The 15492-nt window shown below is 31.9% G+C and overlaps 1 protein-coding gene across 3 annotated transcripts in view; it reads right to left on the bottom strand.

Annotated features, from left to right (window-relative positions):
* LOC129804096 (POU domain, class 6, transcription factor 1) overlaps positions 1–11037 on the bottom strand; it is a 254688-nt gene extending 243651 nt beyond the window's left edge. For all 3 annotated transcript variants that reach the window (XM_055851165.1, XM_055851166.1, XM_055851167.1), the window contains exon 1: positions 10077–11037. The gene's annotated coding sequence lies outside the window, so the exon portion shown is untranslated. The remainder of the gene's footprint in view (positions 1–10076) is intronic.
* Between the last annotated feature and the right edge of the window lie 4455 nt (positions 11038–15492).

The following is a 15492-nucleotide window of genomic DNA, read 5'->3' as shown; positions in this document are numbered from 1 at the left end:
AATTGAAATCTTTTACATAATTGCACTATAAATGAAATTTTCCCACTCTATGACTATTTCAAAGAGCTCAATGTTACAACAATAATTCATTTTCCAAGACTGTATTTGTGTATGTGTGTCTTTCACTTTAGTAAAATAGAAACATAAACTTCATAATTTTGCTTCGTCTTTTATTGGTTTAATTTAATCTTTCTCTCTTCTCAATTTTGACGTTTTTTTCGTGTTCCACCGCGAGGGATCTCTTGACTTTTCTTCCGCTAATGGGGCCTTCTTCTAACGTTCGAAATGATTAATACCAAATTTAATTTGATTCCCGCGTGTCTCTCTGTTGTCTCACCCATCCACAACCTCCAGGGCTCATTTGTTTATTTAGCCATAGATATAAATTAATAATAGAAATGTTGAGGTACTAAAAAAGAACAGAGTTTGGAGTTTCGAAACTCGTGATTTTCATTGTATTAATGAGTCATCAGTGTCACGGATTTAATCTACCGTTGAGCATTCGATCAGAATTAATTTAAATCGCGATACAAAACACACCTTTTTCCATCCACTTCTTTTTCAACTTTTATTGCCCTCCCAAGCTTAATGTCTCCTCCAGCTCAATTTTCTTCTCAATATTCACTGGCCCAAGTTGATGACTCTCGTGGTTGAAGCTCCTAAAACAACCAAGAAGCACCGCGTGACATCTCATGGAAATCATTGACTATTTTTTTCTTATATGGTGTGTAAATTTTATTGGTTGCAGACAAATGTACCAAATAATTATGAGTTGATACTGCCAAGGAATGTCAAGAGACTGTTGTGGGAAGTGAGAAACCAACAGAGTTGAACAATTTACGACACTTTTGCATGACGTTTAACTGCAATTTAAAAATGACTTCTTTAATCGTTGAATTTTGAATGGGAAACCTATAAAGATGTTATCTGAATCAAAAAGTTCGGTCAGTTTCCTTTATTATTATTTTTTAATTGTTTTACAAAAAGGAAGAATTTTTGAGGAATCATTTATCTCATTTATCCTCTAAAACAAAGACCAATACTCAAAATACAAAAAGGAGTTAAAGAAAACTTAATAAAACTATTTTTTTAATAGAAACAAAAAAGTAAAAATATATTTTTTTATTTATTAGAATAAAAACTATTATTCTTTATTTTTCCAGACAGCCAATACCCAAATAAAACGTCAAAGACTTTTAGTTAGTTGTATTACAGATCATATTAATTTAGGAAGAGTTGTGAAGAAGAGTTGGCCTGCGCGAAATTGCCCCGCCTTCTCTTAATATTATTTCTGATGATTCAGTCATTACAAATATTTAAAAAAATATATTATTACTTTTTAAAAATTAAGAGTTGAAAGGACATCTATTGCACAGGGTATACTTATTAATAGTTTCGCCAAAGTATTTGAAATTATTGAATATAGGGGAAGTGTACCAATTTTCGACCAGCTTGCAATTTCGGCCACTCCTTTTGTACCTCTCATTTCTACGAATTTTCAGTTTTTGCATACTCTAGAGATTATACAACACAAAAAATCGTTTTGACGAACGAGATTATGTAAAAAAAGGTTTTGAAAGAATTCTGAAAGAGCACGGAACTATGAGAACCAAGGTGGCCGAAATATTACCCAAACCTCTGTATATATTTTTATCCATTTTAAAATGTATTAAGAATGATTTTAGAAAAAAAAACAAAGACGATAAACTATCGACAAAGTTCTAAGCAACACTCGTTTAAAAGAAATAATAAAAAAATTGAATTTATATTAAAAATATTACATTTAAAACTTTAAACTTTGGAGCTTGCATGCAACTATGCCAAAATTTGGTACACATATGACTAGCTAAGGAAGCTGTGGAAATTTCATATCCTAAATGGTATAAAAAGACTTGATTTACTGATGATTCACTGATCAATATTACATTAACAATAGATAAATATGGTTTTTCTTAATTTTCTTTACAACAAACACTGATTAAAATGATTTTTGCTAATCATATGTTTAAGTTTTCACTTGAAAATTATTTATTGTTGCATAATGTTGCATAGGTTGTTACGTACGCTAATTAATTGTATTTTTATTTATAAAAATTATCGTAAAAATAATTTTAAAAAAATTAGATGCCTACAATGTTATTTTCTGATGATATCGCGATATCGATATTCAGGAGCGCAACTCTAGAAAAACGTTTGTTTTTGGTGAAGCAGTTGTACTTCTTACTACTTTTTACAATTTCTTTATAATAAAGATACAAAAGATAAAGAGTTCACACGATTTTTAATGAAAAGTAGATTAGTCGATTATTCAGATTTACAGTCCGACTTTAGTAGTTTAAACAATTGATAATTCGACTAAAAATTATAGAATTGAAAGATAAGCACACTAAATAAAACAGTATAATTTTTCCAGATATTGAAAACATTGTCAATATAGGGAGAGGCTTTTAGGTTTCGCACGATTTTGAATATCTCATATTTTTACCATATACCTTTAACCCTTTAACGACGATTGGAACACCGGTGTCCCATAAAGAAAATAAATTTTCCTGACTACCTAGTTATTTTTTTCTTATGTTTGCACGTAATTTCAAAGTAGATGGTTGAAGGAATCAAAGATATTTTTTGCAAGTCTCCAGCTATTTGCTATTTAGTAAATATTTAAGCTTAAAAACGACAAATTATTAAATTCTCATATTCGAAAATGATTTTAATTATTTTTTATACTTCCAAATTTTTTTAAGCAAAACCGTTTTTGGAAAAAGAAAGTACAATAATCATACATAATATTTTTCAGTAGACTGAAAATTATTATTTATTGGTATTGTCCGAAAATTAATTTAAATTTTTAGACTATTTTTGTCCCTATTGCTCGTAGAGGTAAAAGACGCACTGAATCAGACTCTGTCGGATTTTCCAAAGTCAGATGTAAAACATTTCATTGATTTTCTTTATCGGTTTAATTTTTATTGCTGATTTTCGGTCCGTAGAAAGTGTCTCGTCGTTAGAGGGTTAATGAATCTGATATAATGCTGGTCTTAAGTCACATTTATAATATTTCTTGAAAAAATAGGTTAGATACATTGAAGAGGAATAGGGAAAATAGGACATCTTTGAAAGTAGGGTACCTTTGAAATTGGGATTTTCACTTATTTTTAAATAAAATTGAGCCTTATCGTGATATAATATTTGGTGTACAAACAGATTGAGAAGCTAAATTACATTATGATATGGCTCAGTTCCACTTAAACATAGGAGAAAAATCCCAATTTGAAAAGTACCCCACTTTCAAAGGTGCCCGCTTCCCCTTGTAGGAAAATTATGACATTTTCTAAGCCAGAGTTCATGTGACGTCTTAATGAATTAAGCCTTACCTTAATGATAGTCTTTATTAGATTTAAACTCAGTCCAAATTAACTCAGAGTCTGCTCCATCTTCAAATTTTAAGTTGATTGTATCACTAACATAAAAAATTGATGTCAGAGACCTCAGGTGGATATATTAGGCAAACCCTTTGATTCTCGTCTCAAAAAATTTTTGCGGATAAAATGATATCAAAGCCTAAATATTTTGATAACTGAAACCTTTTTTTCGGTTTAGGAGAATTAAATTGCTTTTACATCCATTTTCTAGATTTCTATTCATAACGATCAAGTTCTTCTTATTTAGTGACACAGTAATATTTTCTAGCTGACTCGTCCATCATAATGATGTTGCTCGATGAAATGTGAAATGTTTCTTTTGAAGCCTCATTAAGACCTAATTCAATAAAAAGCCTCAATGTGTGAACCGCTGAGTTCTACATCAACTTGTCATATACTTTCAAGCAGATTCCCTCCTATAAGAAGTGTCACTGACAAATCCATTAAAATTTTTCAGGAAATTTACACCATTAAATCTTACTTGAGTTGCATAAAATTTTTAATTTTGTGAAGTCTTCCAAAATAGTGATTTTTCATTTGAAAAAAAACTTCCAGAATAATTTCTATTCAATAAAGTGTTATCATTAATGTCATTGATATTAAGTGAATTTTAGCCATCGGATTTTCCAACAACGCTGTGAATTACCATTGGAAAAATAATTATGAAAATGTGTGCTGAACATGATTATATATGTGTTAAAAATTCTATTTGTGATGTTTTTGTATCTATGTCACTTGCTGTAACTCTTCGACGCGGCCAACAATTTCATTAATATCAATTTAGATTCATCGCCTTCAGCATGATTTTATTGTTACTCACTCGATCTAAACTCTAAATATTCCCCACACAATCTGGATGCTTGTGGGGAAATTTCTCGCCAGAAAAGTTCGTGGTCTAAAGACTATTTCAAGAAAAGAAAGAATGATGTACCAGTGTGATTTTTCTTCTTATAAAAAGCCCCGTACTAAAGTTTAAAATTGCAAAAAAAATCACTTAGATTTACGATTTGGCTAAACAAGGCAACAGTGCTCATGAGAGGGACAGATATAATGCAAAGAAGCCATATAATTATGGAAATTGAAATCACAAACTAATGGGTTAATTCAATTTATTTCCACCGCCGCAGAAAGAGTTTCTGGGACCAACAATGAACACCAAACAACTTACACTCGAAATGCGGGTACAAATCGCGCTGTGAATATTTAAGTAGCAAGAATTTTGTATTTATAACATATTACAATTGAAATACTGACAAGCTGAGGACAATAAAAGAAAAAGCAGCTGGCAAGAGAAAGAGTTTGGGAGAGGAGAGTTTTTAAATTGAATTACAACGTGAAACAATAATTTTACAGTGAATAAGTACAAATAAAATGAGGAGAGAGAAGTGGTGGAAAAATTCTTTTAGAGGGTGTGGTTGACCGTCCACCAAGAAGTGAATGAAAAAAGGTTGAAGAAATTTCCTGTACATTGTGACATAAGGCCTATTTTATATCATTGGATCTCAATGACAGTTGTGGTCATTTCTGGTTATTTCACTGCAATTTATTTTAGAACTGAAACAAAAGTTAATATCCTTAAATTAACAGAAATTTGGAAGGTCTTGCAAACAGAAAGATGACAGTAGGACTGATAATAGGTCATTCCGTATGATACATATGCATATCAACGGTTGCATAGACAATTGTCGTATCTGCATTTCGTATCAGCATTCACGCAAGAGTTGATGCCTGTATTGTAGCTTGCATCAAATGCAGATAACAAACAAATACAGATACGACAACAGTTGATACAACCGACGATATATGGCGCCATTATCAAAAACTCTTGTCTCAGATCAGACATTTTTTAAAAGATATGTGTCAAAATTTGAGGGAAAATTATAGTAAAGGAAAGCGCGCTATCTTCGGACGACACAAGCTTCAAACAACTCAATCTTTTCTCTATGTTCCTACCAGATTGGTCCCATGATTCTTTTCGAGAAATTTGGTGCATCGGATTAGCTATTAAAATATAATATTAATGAGTCAAATTCATTAAAAACATATTAAAAAGAATGAATTGTTCCAAGCATGAGTCGTCCGAAGGTAGGGCGCTTTCCTCTAGTTATAAGCAACCAACCTAATTTTTTTTATTAAAAATTTTGATTATAGTTTTTTTTAAGTTTTATAAACTGAAAGTTTATAAGTTTAATAAACTATATTAAATAAGGAATAGTAGTTACAGTGGTGAAACTTGTTTAGTTTAAATCTAGGATATTAAATCTCAGTAAAAGATCAAGTATAAAATCTAAAACTTAAAAAAAAAAACTATAATCAAAATTTTTAATAAAAAAATTAGGTTGGTTGCTTATAACTAGAGCAAAGCGCCCTGGGTCCCGGTCAAAATCCCGAAAGCCAAAATCCCGAATGCCAAAATCCCAGAAGCCGAAATCCCGGAAGCCAAAATATCGAATTCTTAAAAGTGTCATAGCTACTTCCACGATTGCACCCTTATATAATTTAATCCTTTTCAGACACAGAACATTCGGGATTTTGACAGCCTCCGAGTTTATAAAAACTAAGATCTAAGAATAAGGATTTTAAGAAAAGCATAAAATAAGTATGTTCCAATGAACAATTCGTCATGGAATATTCAATATAAATGTTTTACAATTTGAGTTGGCTTCTCTAATTCTTAAATAGACAAGATTGCAAAGATGTTTAAATTTAAAATGATAAAAATAAAGGAATAGAGGAAGGCTTCCAGGCTTCGCACATATTCTGGCTTTGAATACTTTATATTTTTCCCATATTCCTTAAATGAATCTGACTTCAGTTTTTCAAAAAATGTGTGATTTAATACTAGCAAATAAAATAGATTGCAATAGATCAGATTCAAAACATGGAGTGTTCTAAAGCCTGAAAGCTTTCCTCTACATTCCCAAAGAATTTTAAAATTCAGTGCATTTAATTGTAACTATTTGGAAATTTGACAAGGTGTGCCAAATTTTGAGCCATCTAAAGTTTATATCGCAGTTGAGAGATACTTTTACGAATAACTTTGAATTATAATGATACAAAAGTAGAATTATCATCGAATAGTAGTATTTAGTAATGCATTATAAAAGTTCAAGTATCACAAAAATTCTAATATAAAGAAGAATAAATTATAATTTTGAATTAAGAAAAAGGTAATTTAACACTGAACGGAAGAGTAGATCAAAAAGTTGTTAAAAATTGATATTTTCCGCACTGTGATTAAAAAAACAGTTTCTATTATAAGGTAAGCAATATTACGGGTACATTTTGCTTAATTTTAATCCCCAAAAATTGTTAAAATCCAAAATATCAAAAACCTCTTAAAACGTCTTATGCACCTTTAAAAATGTCTCTTAATCTAAAATCTAATTTAAATAAAAAGATCTTTAAAAACTTTAGTAAAAATATTTTGATCCATAATAAATCATACAGCGTTACACCTTCTGACACTTTAAACCACCTGATGGTGCAGAAATATTGGTTCATAATTAAGCAAGATCTCGCTTCGAGTGAATTTAAGTCTGATGTCAGTCCGGATCTTACAGCCCTTTTCCGGATGGCAAATACTGACGCTATTCTCATTGGAATACAATTTTTATGACCCCCAGGTGCAAATATCTCGTTAATGTCCTTTTCTTCGAGATCTTAGATATTTGCAAAAGATATTTTATGCCCTGTAAATTAAGAATAAAAGAAGGAGATGCATGGAGATGTACAAGATAAGTAAGAGTAAGGTTCTGAAAGATGAAGTTACCCTTGAGAGTTCTATATGTTTCGTGTACCACAAATTTGAAACACACCGCTAATAAATTTGGATCCTCAGGATTTTCCCAAAGGTCAAATAAGAAAATTTGAACTTTTATACAGATTTTTTGAAAACTAGTGGTTCTTGTCAGGACTAGCAATTAAAATGTGATATTATAATGGGCCAAATTCATTAAGAACATATAAAAAAATGAGTTGTTCGAAGCTTAAGTCGTTTGAAGGTAGCGCACTACCAATTAACTATTAGGCAGCTCATTTGACTCAGTTGTATAGAATCCAACTTTGACTGAGAGAAATTGTCAAATTTTTAACACTTACTAACAAGTTTTTAAGGTTTAATAAAAATGTTGTTAAAACTGGTTAAATCAAAAAATAAATAAATTATTGTTAAAAGTAGTTTAATTATTGTTTTTTAATTGTTAAAAAATCAATTTTCGTTAATTTTATCTGATATTTGGCTTAAATTATTAATTTTTTTGTTTGTTTTCCAAACCATCTACTTTTTTCTATAAATAAATAAGTTTTGACAAATTTTTCAGGAAATTGTCCAACGCTATCTTCATTTAGACGCGTAATTTTTGGACAAAACACCATAAACTTCAAGGATTTTCAGATTATCCGATTGAGTGATCTACTCAATTTCTGGATAGGAGCGTTAAACGAAATAGGGATTAGACATCTAGACATGCAGAGCTACCCGTTCAACATGGCTGCTTCCCATCCCAGGATATTTTCTACAATCTACAATCAATCTCTTTGACAAATCTTACCACTCATTCCAAGTATTCAAGTAATAAAAGTGCGGAGAGGAGCTCCAAGAAATCTTCAAGGGTAGAAAATGACTATCTGACCGGATGCTCTAAGCGGGACAGATCTTCCAATACTATATTGTAATTAAATTCCTGAACGAATCAGAATCAGAAGTATTCCGGGCCTTCTGGATCCCGTTATGTAATATATATATTTATTTTTGTCTGCAGGTAAATTAATTTAAAAAGTCCCTTTTAGTTAACCGGGTTCTAACTAAGACTTAGCTGTCATCTGCAACAGGGAAGATTTAAGAATTTACTTGTTTTCCTAGAGTTGTAGATAAAATAAGAGATCTAAGTCCTAGAAGCAATTTTTGTTAATAACACTACATTTCTACGAAAAAAACTCGATAAATCGCTAAATTTGTCTATTAAAAGATTATTTATTGAACTTAAAAAAATATTTCTTGAAAAAAGAACGAATTCACTCATTCGTCATAAAGCTTAGCATTCAAATTAATGAAAGTGGTAGTATTAGTGGTAGGCGCATTGAGCTCGAGTGTTAAAGATAAATAATCTTATAAAAAAATTATTAAAAATAAATATAATAATAATAAAAGAAAACATTCCATGGGGGAATTAGAATTAGAATTTGGCATTTTGTGCGTTATTTAGATTATAAATTATTTTATTCGTTTTACAGTGTATCATGAAAAATGTCCCCTCAGGCGCTTCAATCGTTTGCAACGGGCAGGACTCGAATACACAACTGAGGCTGTCAAGTTGGAGGTCCCACCGCCCAAGAGGCGACGAATGCTCTCAGATGCAATATTCTTTATTCTTTTAAAAGGATGGGATTGTGAGTCTCAAGCCCCGCAAAGTGCAGTAAAAAAACAACCTAATTTTTTTTATTGAAAATTTTGATTATAGTTTTTTTATGTTTTAGATTTTATACTTGATCTTTTACAGAGATTTGATCCGAGATTCAAACTAAATAAGTTTCACCTCTGTGACTACTATTCCTTATTTACATAATATAGTTTATAAGAACTAAGTTTTAAGAATAAGGATTTTAAGAAAAGCATAAAATAAGTATGTTCCAATGAACAATCCGTCAATTCTCTAATTTCTAAACAGACAAGTTTGCAAAGATGTTTAAATTTAAAATTTATAAAATAAAGGAATAGAGAAAGGCTTTCAGGCTTTGCACATACTCTGGCTTTGAATACTTTATATTTTTCTTTTTAACTAGACTTTACTGCACGGATTTGATCACGTTTAATGCCAAAATATTACTGGTGACTTAAACGAAATTCGAACGTATGAATCTTGCGTCTTTTATCGAGTATTCTACTACTTAGTTCATTGCGTTTCATGTTTTAATTACCAAAATGTAATTCGATGAGGATTCTCAACAAAATTCAATCCTCACACTTTACTTGTAATTCAGCAAAAACTTGAATAACAACAAAATTTTCGTATCACATGCAAAGAGGAGTACCGGGAGTATCACACAATGTATCCCACCAATTGTAACGTTTTCTCCTCAACCAGATTCATTGCTGTTAATTCTTTCCTGTATGGCAGTGTTGGTGTTTAAAAATAGTTAAATGTTCAAGTCTCTTGCAGTTGTGAACCACTTTAATAAATTATTATTCATCTCAATTGATCAAATTACGAAGCAAATCGTCGTGGTTTTGTTATACTACAAACAATTGTGGTCTCATGAGTGTCTATAACGCCAAGAGTCCTAATGAGTATGTTACTAAATATAAAATCACCACACATATACATCCAAAATTGAATTGAATTGGATGGCACAGGGTGATTTTGAGAGCATTTTGTTATAATTTTCAGGGTTGTTTTTGTGGGATGATACTTCTATACGTGCCATCGGCATTTTCCACCACGTGCCATCCTGTGGTGTTTTCATTCAGAAAACTTTTGGCGCGCGCGAAATGCGGAGAAAATTAGCGGGAAACTCTGCACCAAAAAGTACCTTCTTCCTGATAAATTATACTCATTTTCAGCAAGAATTCGCGGAAATTAGGGTTAAACTCATGTGCTTTTTGATAAAAACTAATTGCCTTTTTCTTGCAAAATATTTTATCAGTCAACTCACCTTAATTGCTTTTCAAAATTTTGAGCAGATTTCGTCCCAGTGTCAAAAATATTAAAAGTTCTCTGACCTCTATTATAGAACTTGTAAGTTTATCTCAATATAGATATTTCACTTTTGTATTTTATTAGTTTCACACAAACTTTTTGATAGCACAGTCTAAAAATGTTCTTCAGTAACTTGATGTTTTACCTAATTTACAGGATTAAAGAACTTAACGACAAATCTTAACGAATAGCTGATCTTCGTGCAGCAGCAGTTCAACTTATAAAATAAAACACTTTTAAAAATGTCTGTAGCAACGGTAGCAACAATTGCAAGTTTATTTGTGAAACTCAAGTAAATCCGGCTTTTTTTAAAGATCTTGTTTCATTAATCTCGATTAACTTGATTAATTTCGTGATGCTATTGAGAATTGTCTTTGGGCATCACGGTTGAGTGGAAATTTTTCCCGCGTCTGAAAAATTCTTAGCTTGTGAACTTGCTTGTATGCTCACAATTGGTGTCAATTTGTGAAAAGCAATAAGCACCAAATGATGAAAATTAATTTTAATTAATCAATAATAATGCTTCAATAAAGATTCGACCACTAGCTCAGAGAGTTCTTGTCTCTGCAAATTCAAACACTCGAGATGGATCTTTTCTTCTCGCTCTCACTCTGGACAATTCACTAACTTAGTTAATTGAATGATTAAAAGTGATTGTTATTTCGGTTGAAAATTTAGTTGATCAACCCACTTTATTAGCACTTCTTTCTACACATTACCCAATATTGAGTTCACTGACAAATTTCCGGAGGGATTTCTCAGGATATCACTCACTGAATTTTAGATTTCACTAAGGTCCTCCGAAAGAAATTAGTGGCAAAAGTCAACTCGCATATGGCATCGCGTGGAATATCTATGTAGCATAAGGGCAAAAACATCCACACCGTAAGACAAGGCGTCGGTTACTGATTCACGCGAATAGTTCAATTGGTGTCTGAGGGGATTACTTCACATACACAACTGCGCCATCTGTGTGTGTGAGTACTGACAGTGAAAAAAGAACACACGTCACATGCCAAAGAGTGTGTATTTCAAAGCTATTATTGCGCGTTGGGGGCAATACAAATCAACCCAATAAGCATACAAGTAAAACATAACATCAGTTCCGAAACTGTGTGAGAGAGAAAGAGATAGAATGAAAATCTGCGCAGGGAAATTCCTATAAGAATGCACTAAAAGTCTATCTCACTCACACACTTAGGAGACAATCCGATGACCGCGTGTAGTTGTAGGCTCCACTTTGCATACTCCTTCAAGCACCCCACACATACTTCCCAACCTTAACAATTCAGCCAGACACTGAATTAAAGGGAGACAGCCATACAACACCCATTCAAAATATTCAAAAGAAGAAAAGAGACATCATATATTTACTCTTTCCCACTTAAAAGCACAACAATTGAATTAATTATGCATCTATCTCACTCTTGTCCACTTACCTTAATGCTTTCAGCTCCATCTCGTACCACCATCAGCCTCTCTCCTTTTGACAGCTGTCAAAACAACTACTATTTCGCTCTTTTGGAAAGTGGGATGGTGAGACATCTGTCTCATTTGGTGCACGTGCATCAAAGTGTCTCCCCATTTCGTCGTTTCCACGTTGTCACTAGAGAAAATGCCCAAGATCAAGTTATAGCCCCATCTCTGTCGCGCATACAGCGCCACATTAGGGAGGGTGGAGAGGCAAGACAACCACACATACAGTCACTATCCCCCAAAAAGCATGAGTTTGTTGATTGCCGGTGGAGTTGGATTGCGATTGGCGCGAGTTTGCGCGTTTCAATTGGCATTTGTGGGGTCCAGTGTGAGGGAGAGTGCATTGACAATGACACTCAAGTGCATTTTAATTCTTTTGGCTTTGGTTCATGAGAATCTCAAAAGAAAGGTCAAGAAAAACTGACAGAAAAAAAGAGAATTGATTTGAAGACTTTTTCACTAGCAATAATATTACCCTAGCCCTTGAACTTATTATTTTTTATTCTATCCGATCTATTTTCTTAAAGACAGAAATTTTCGTCAAAACTGCCCTTTTTGAAAGGAAATCGCCTACACTACTGCAGAGGATTGTCAAAGATCCGTCAAAAGGACTAGTTTTGATAAAAATTTCTTCTAATGTGTCAGAGGCTTAAAAAAATCATCAAGAAGTTCCATTACAAAGCCCATATTATTTAGTATATCAGTAGGTTTGTAGGTCTACCTTAATATTTCTTAGATTTTCTACACAATTATTCTTCTCTACACAATTCGCCGGACATCTTTTTCAAAAAGCTACTTTTTGACGTAAATTTTGGACAATTTGTAGAGGTCTTAATGGGGAGTTGCTTAGGACATCTTAAGATCCTCCACCACGTTAAGAATGAGCTTTGATTATAAAGCGATCTTCAAACTATAGATATTTAGCCCAATTCCTAAAAATCTGAAATTTTTGAAAAACAGTGCCCGCTTTGTAATCCAGATGATTGGGAGACAATATGACAGATGTCCGCTTCGTAATCCGGATGGATTTTTTTGAATTTGTTCAACGTCTCGAAAATATAATACAAGGTTTTATTCTAGAATTAGAATAACAGTTTTAAATAAGCTTGAAAAGACATAATTAGTTAATTCTATGGTACTAGGGGAAACTGGGGGACCACCAAACATGGGGTACCACCAAACACTGCGATTTTTTAATCAGATATTCGACTTCAGAGGACAGGTTTACAGAAATTTATAGGTATTATATAGGGATGCTTGTCCACTGAAGAAATGGTCGAGATAGTCCAAGCAGTTTAAAAATAAAAATTAGTGTTTGGTGCTACCCCGTGTTTGGTGGTGCCCCAGTTTCCCCTATACTACATTTATTAAACAAAAACATCACAGGATAATTCATTTTCATTGCTGAACACACATCCATACATGACCTCAAAATGATTTTAAATGTAACCGTCGATAACTCGCCCGGATTACGGCGATCCGGATTAAAGAGCGGGCACTATATAAAAGCAATTTCAGTAACTTTTTTAAGCCGCAGAATCAATTGCCTTTTGTACAAAAATTAAGTGTAAAAATTTTCTCAATAATCTTGATTATTGAGAAATTACAGCAGTTAAGCCACATATTAACCTTAGAAATGAAACTTGTAGGTGTAAGCGGCCGGTTTTTGGAATTCGACAGCCTTTGAATATATCAATCTTTCTCTTATTTCCCAGAGAAAAAATAAACTACTTTATTAATCGAAGTTTATAAAAAAAGATTTAACAGTATAATATATTAACTATATAGTTATAATTATTAACTATAGAGAAAATTTGGAATATTAATAGACTGCTGAATTCAAAGGAAAGCCACTTTCCCCTTTAAGGCTTAATTAACCTATTCACCTTTAGAATGACTTGAGCTCAGCTCCCTTTAGCAAATGACTTACAAAGTTTAAAAAAACTTTTAAAATTAATATAACCAGCCCATAACATGTTTAAATGAAGACAAAACGCCGTTTAATAAGATTCTCCACTTTAACTGATTCTTATAAGAATTTTAGCTAGGATGTTTAAACTTACATTTTGAAAAAATTTGGTTTTAATTATTCCAATTCAGTGTCGTTTTAAGGATATATAAAAATAAGTTTCAATAAGTTGTACAAATTGCGGAGACGGAAAATTAAAACTATCGAAATTAAACCATGGTCTATCTAAGGAGAGACTTGAAGACCCCGAGTCGATATCCATAGTCAATACATTTTTGTATAATTTTTCGTCAAATGAGTTTATAGTATCCTATCGTTATTTTTCTCAGCTTATGTCCTAACTAATTTATGCAATTTTAAGATTTAAAATTTATGGAACTTCTACATATTGTAAATGAGACACAATTAAATATTTAGAATCATAGCTTTGTGATCGGAAGCAACAATGGCTGTTTAAGTTAAAAAACGCTTGAACTTACAAGTTCAATGCTAAACCACGAAAATTGATTTTATTTTATTCGTTTGCATTTAATTGCAGTATTTTTAATGTTATGTATGTTGCATAAAATTATGATTATGATTTCGAAAATTTTACAAATTGACTTACACTACGTAATTCCCGCAATGCTTCCTTATAATCTGTGAATAATCACAGGTTCAAAAACGTTTAGAATTAGTCAGTCGATTTATAAATCCCTTTAAAACATACAAGAAGAATTTAGAAATTGAATTTTAGATACTGATAAAATCATCCATTATTATTTCTGCCCATGCTCAAGCTCAGGACTTTTTGGTGCAATACTTTGTTGTCCAATCGGTCCTATACTAATGCGAAAAGTCATGCTTATCATCTCGATCTTTCTGAAAAGCTTTTTTTCACTTCCTTATTTAATTATATGATATATTGCGGTTATCAAATAATTAGAGCAGATTGCATTTAAATATTATCGAAAATGTGTGTATAAGCGAAAACAGTATTTGTCCTCAGGAGCGTAAAACCAGTTCAAAATCATTTATGCTCATCTAGGTTTTCAGGACCTTTAAAAGCGATATATATTTGGTTCAATCGGCTGAGAAATACATCCTGCAGAGTCTTTCTAACTTTAAATCTAAAGAAACCGTCTGGAGAAATAGTTAACATATTAAAAAAAGAGAAAACCGGATTACATATTTATACTGGTTTCTCTTTGAATTCGAGCAGTAGGGGAGGGTGGGGCAGTTTAACGACGGGGCAGGTTCAATTTTTGCATATTCTTCTTATCTCTTTAAAAGGAACGGGATAAAACCTTTATGTTATTGAAGAGATAACTGTAATTGGTTTTATAAAACCGCATAAAAATGAAACTAATGTTTTATTTTCAACAATTTTTGAACTATTGTACTTATCTATCTAAGTAACATAATTGCATTAAATTACCAGTGGATTTATGGTTATTATAAGGAATTTAGCGTTGAATGAATTCTAAGACAGTTCCGACAATTTCGATTTGAGTTCCGAAAGTTCGTGGGGGGCAGTTTCATGCAAGCACACGGAGAAGTTTCCAGTGTCTAACAATTTACTTTTTTAATCAAAATTGACTTAAATGATCATTGAAAACGTTTTGTAGCTGATTTTGTATTTAAATTTCGAAATTATGGAAAGTAGTATTTCCTAAAAGTTCATAGAAAAATTTTTTAAAAATAATCTTACAGTGTTTTTTAAGTGCTCATAAATGATGAATTTAATTGTTATAATATATTTTCAGAATGTTTTCACCAAGATATTTTATTTTTTTTAGTATTATAAAAATTCAAGACTTTAAAATACTATTATAATACTGTTATACTAAAAAGGGCATGTTCTAAGGCGATATAATGATCGAACAATGTACAGAATTGGCTTAGCATTACAAAAGACATGTCTTTCGTATAAAAATTCAAAGAAAAT

The sequence above is a fragment of the Phlebotomus papatasi genome, chromosome 2 (assembly GCF_024763615.1).
Source record: "Phlebotomus papatasi isolate M1 chromosome 2, Ppap_2.1, whole genome shotgun sequence".
Classification (NCBI taxonomy): Eukaryota; Metazoa; Arthropoda; class Insecta; order Diptera; family Psychodidae; genus Phlebotomus; species Phlebotomus papatasi.
This window is presented reverse-complemented; position numbering and strand designations above follow the sequence as displayed.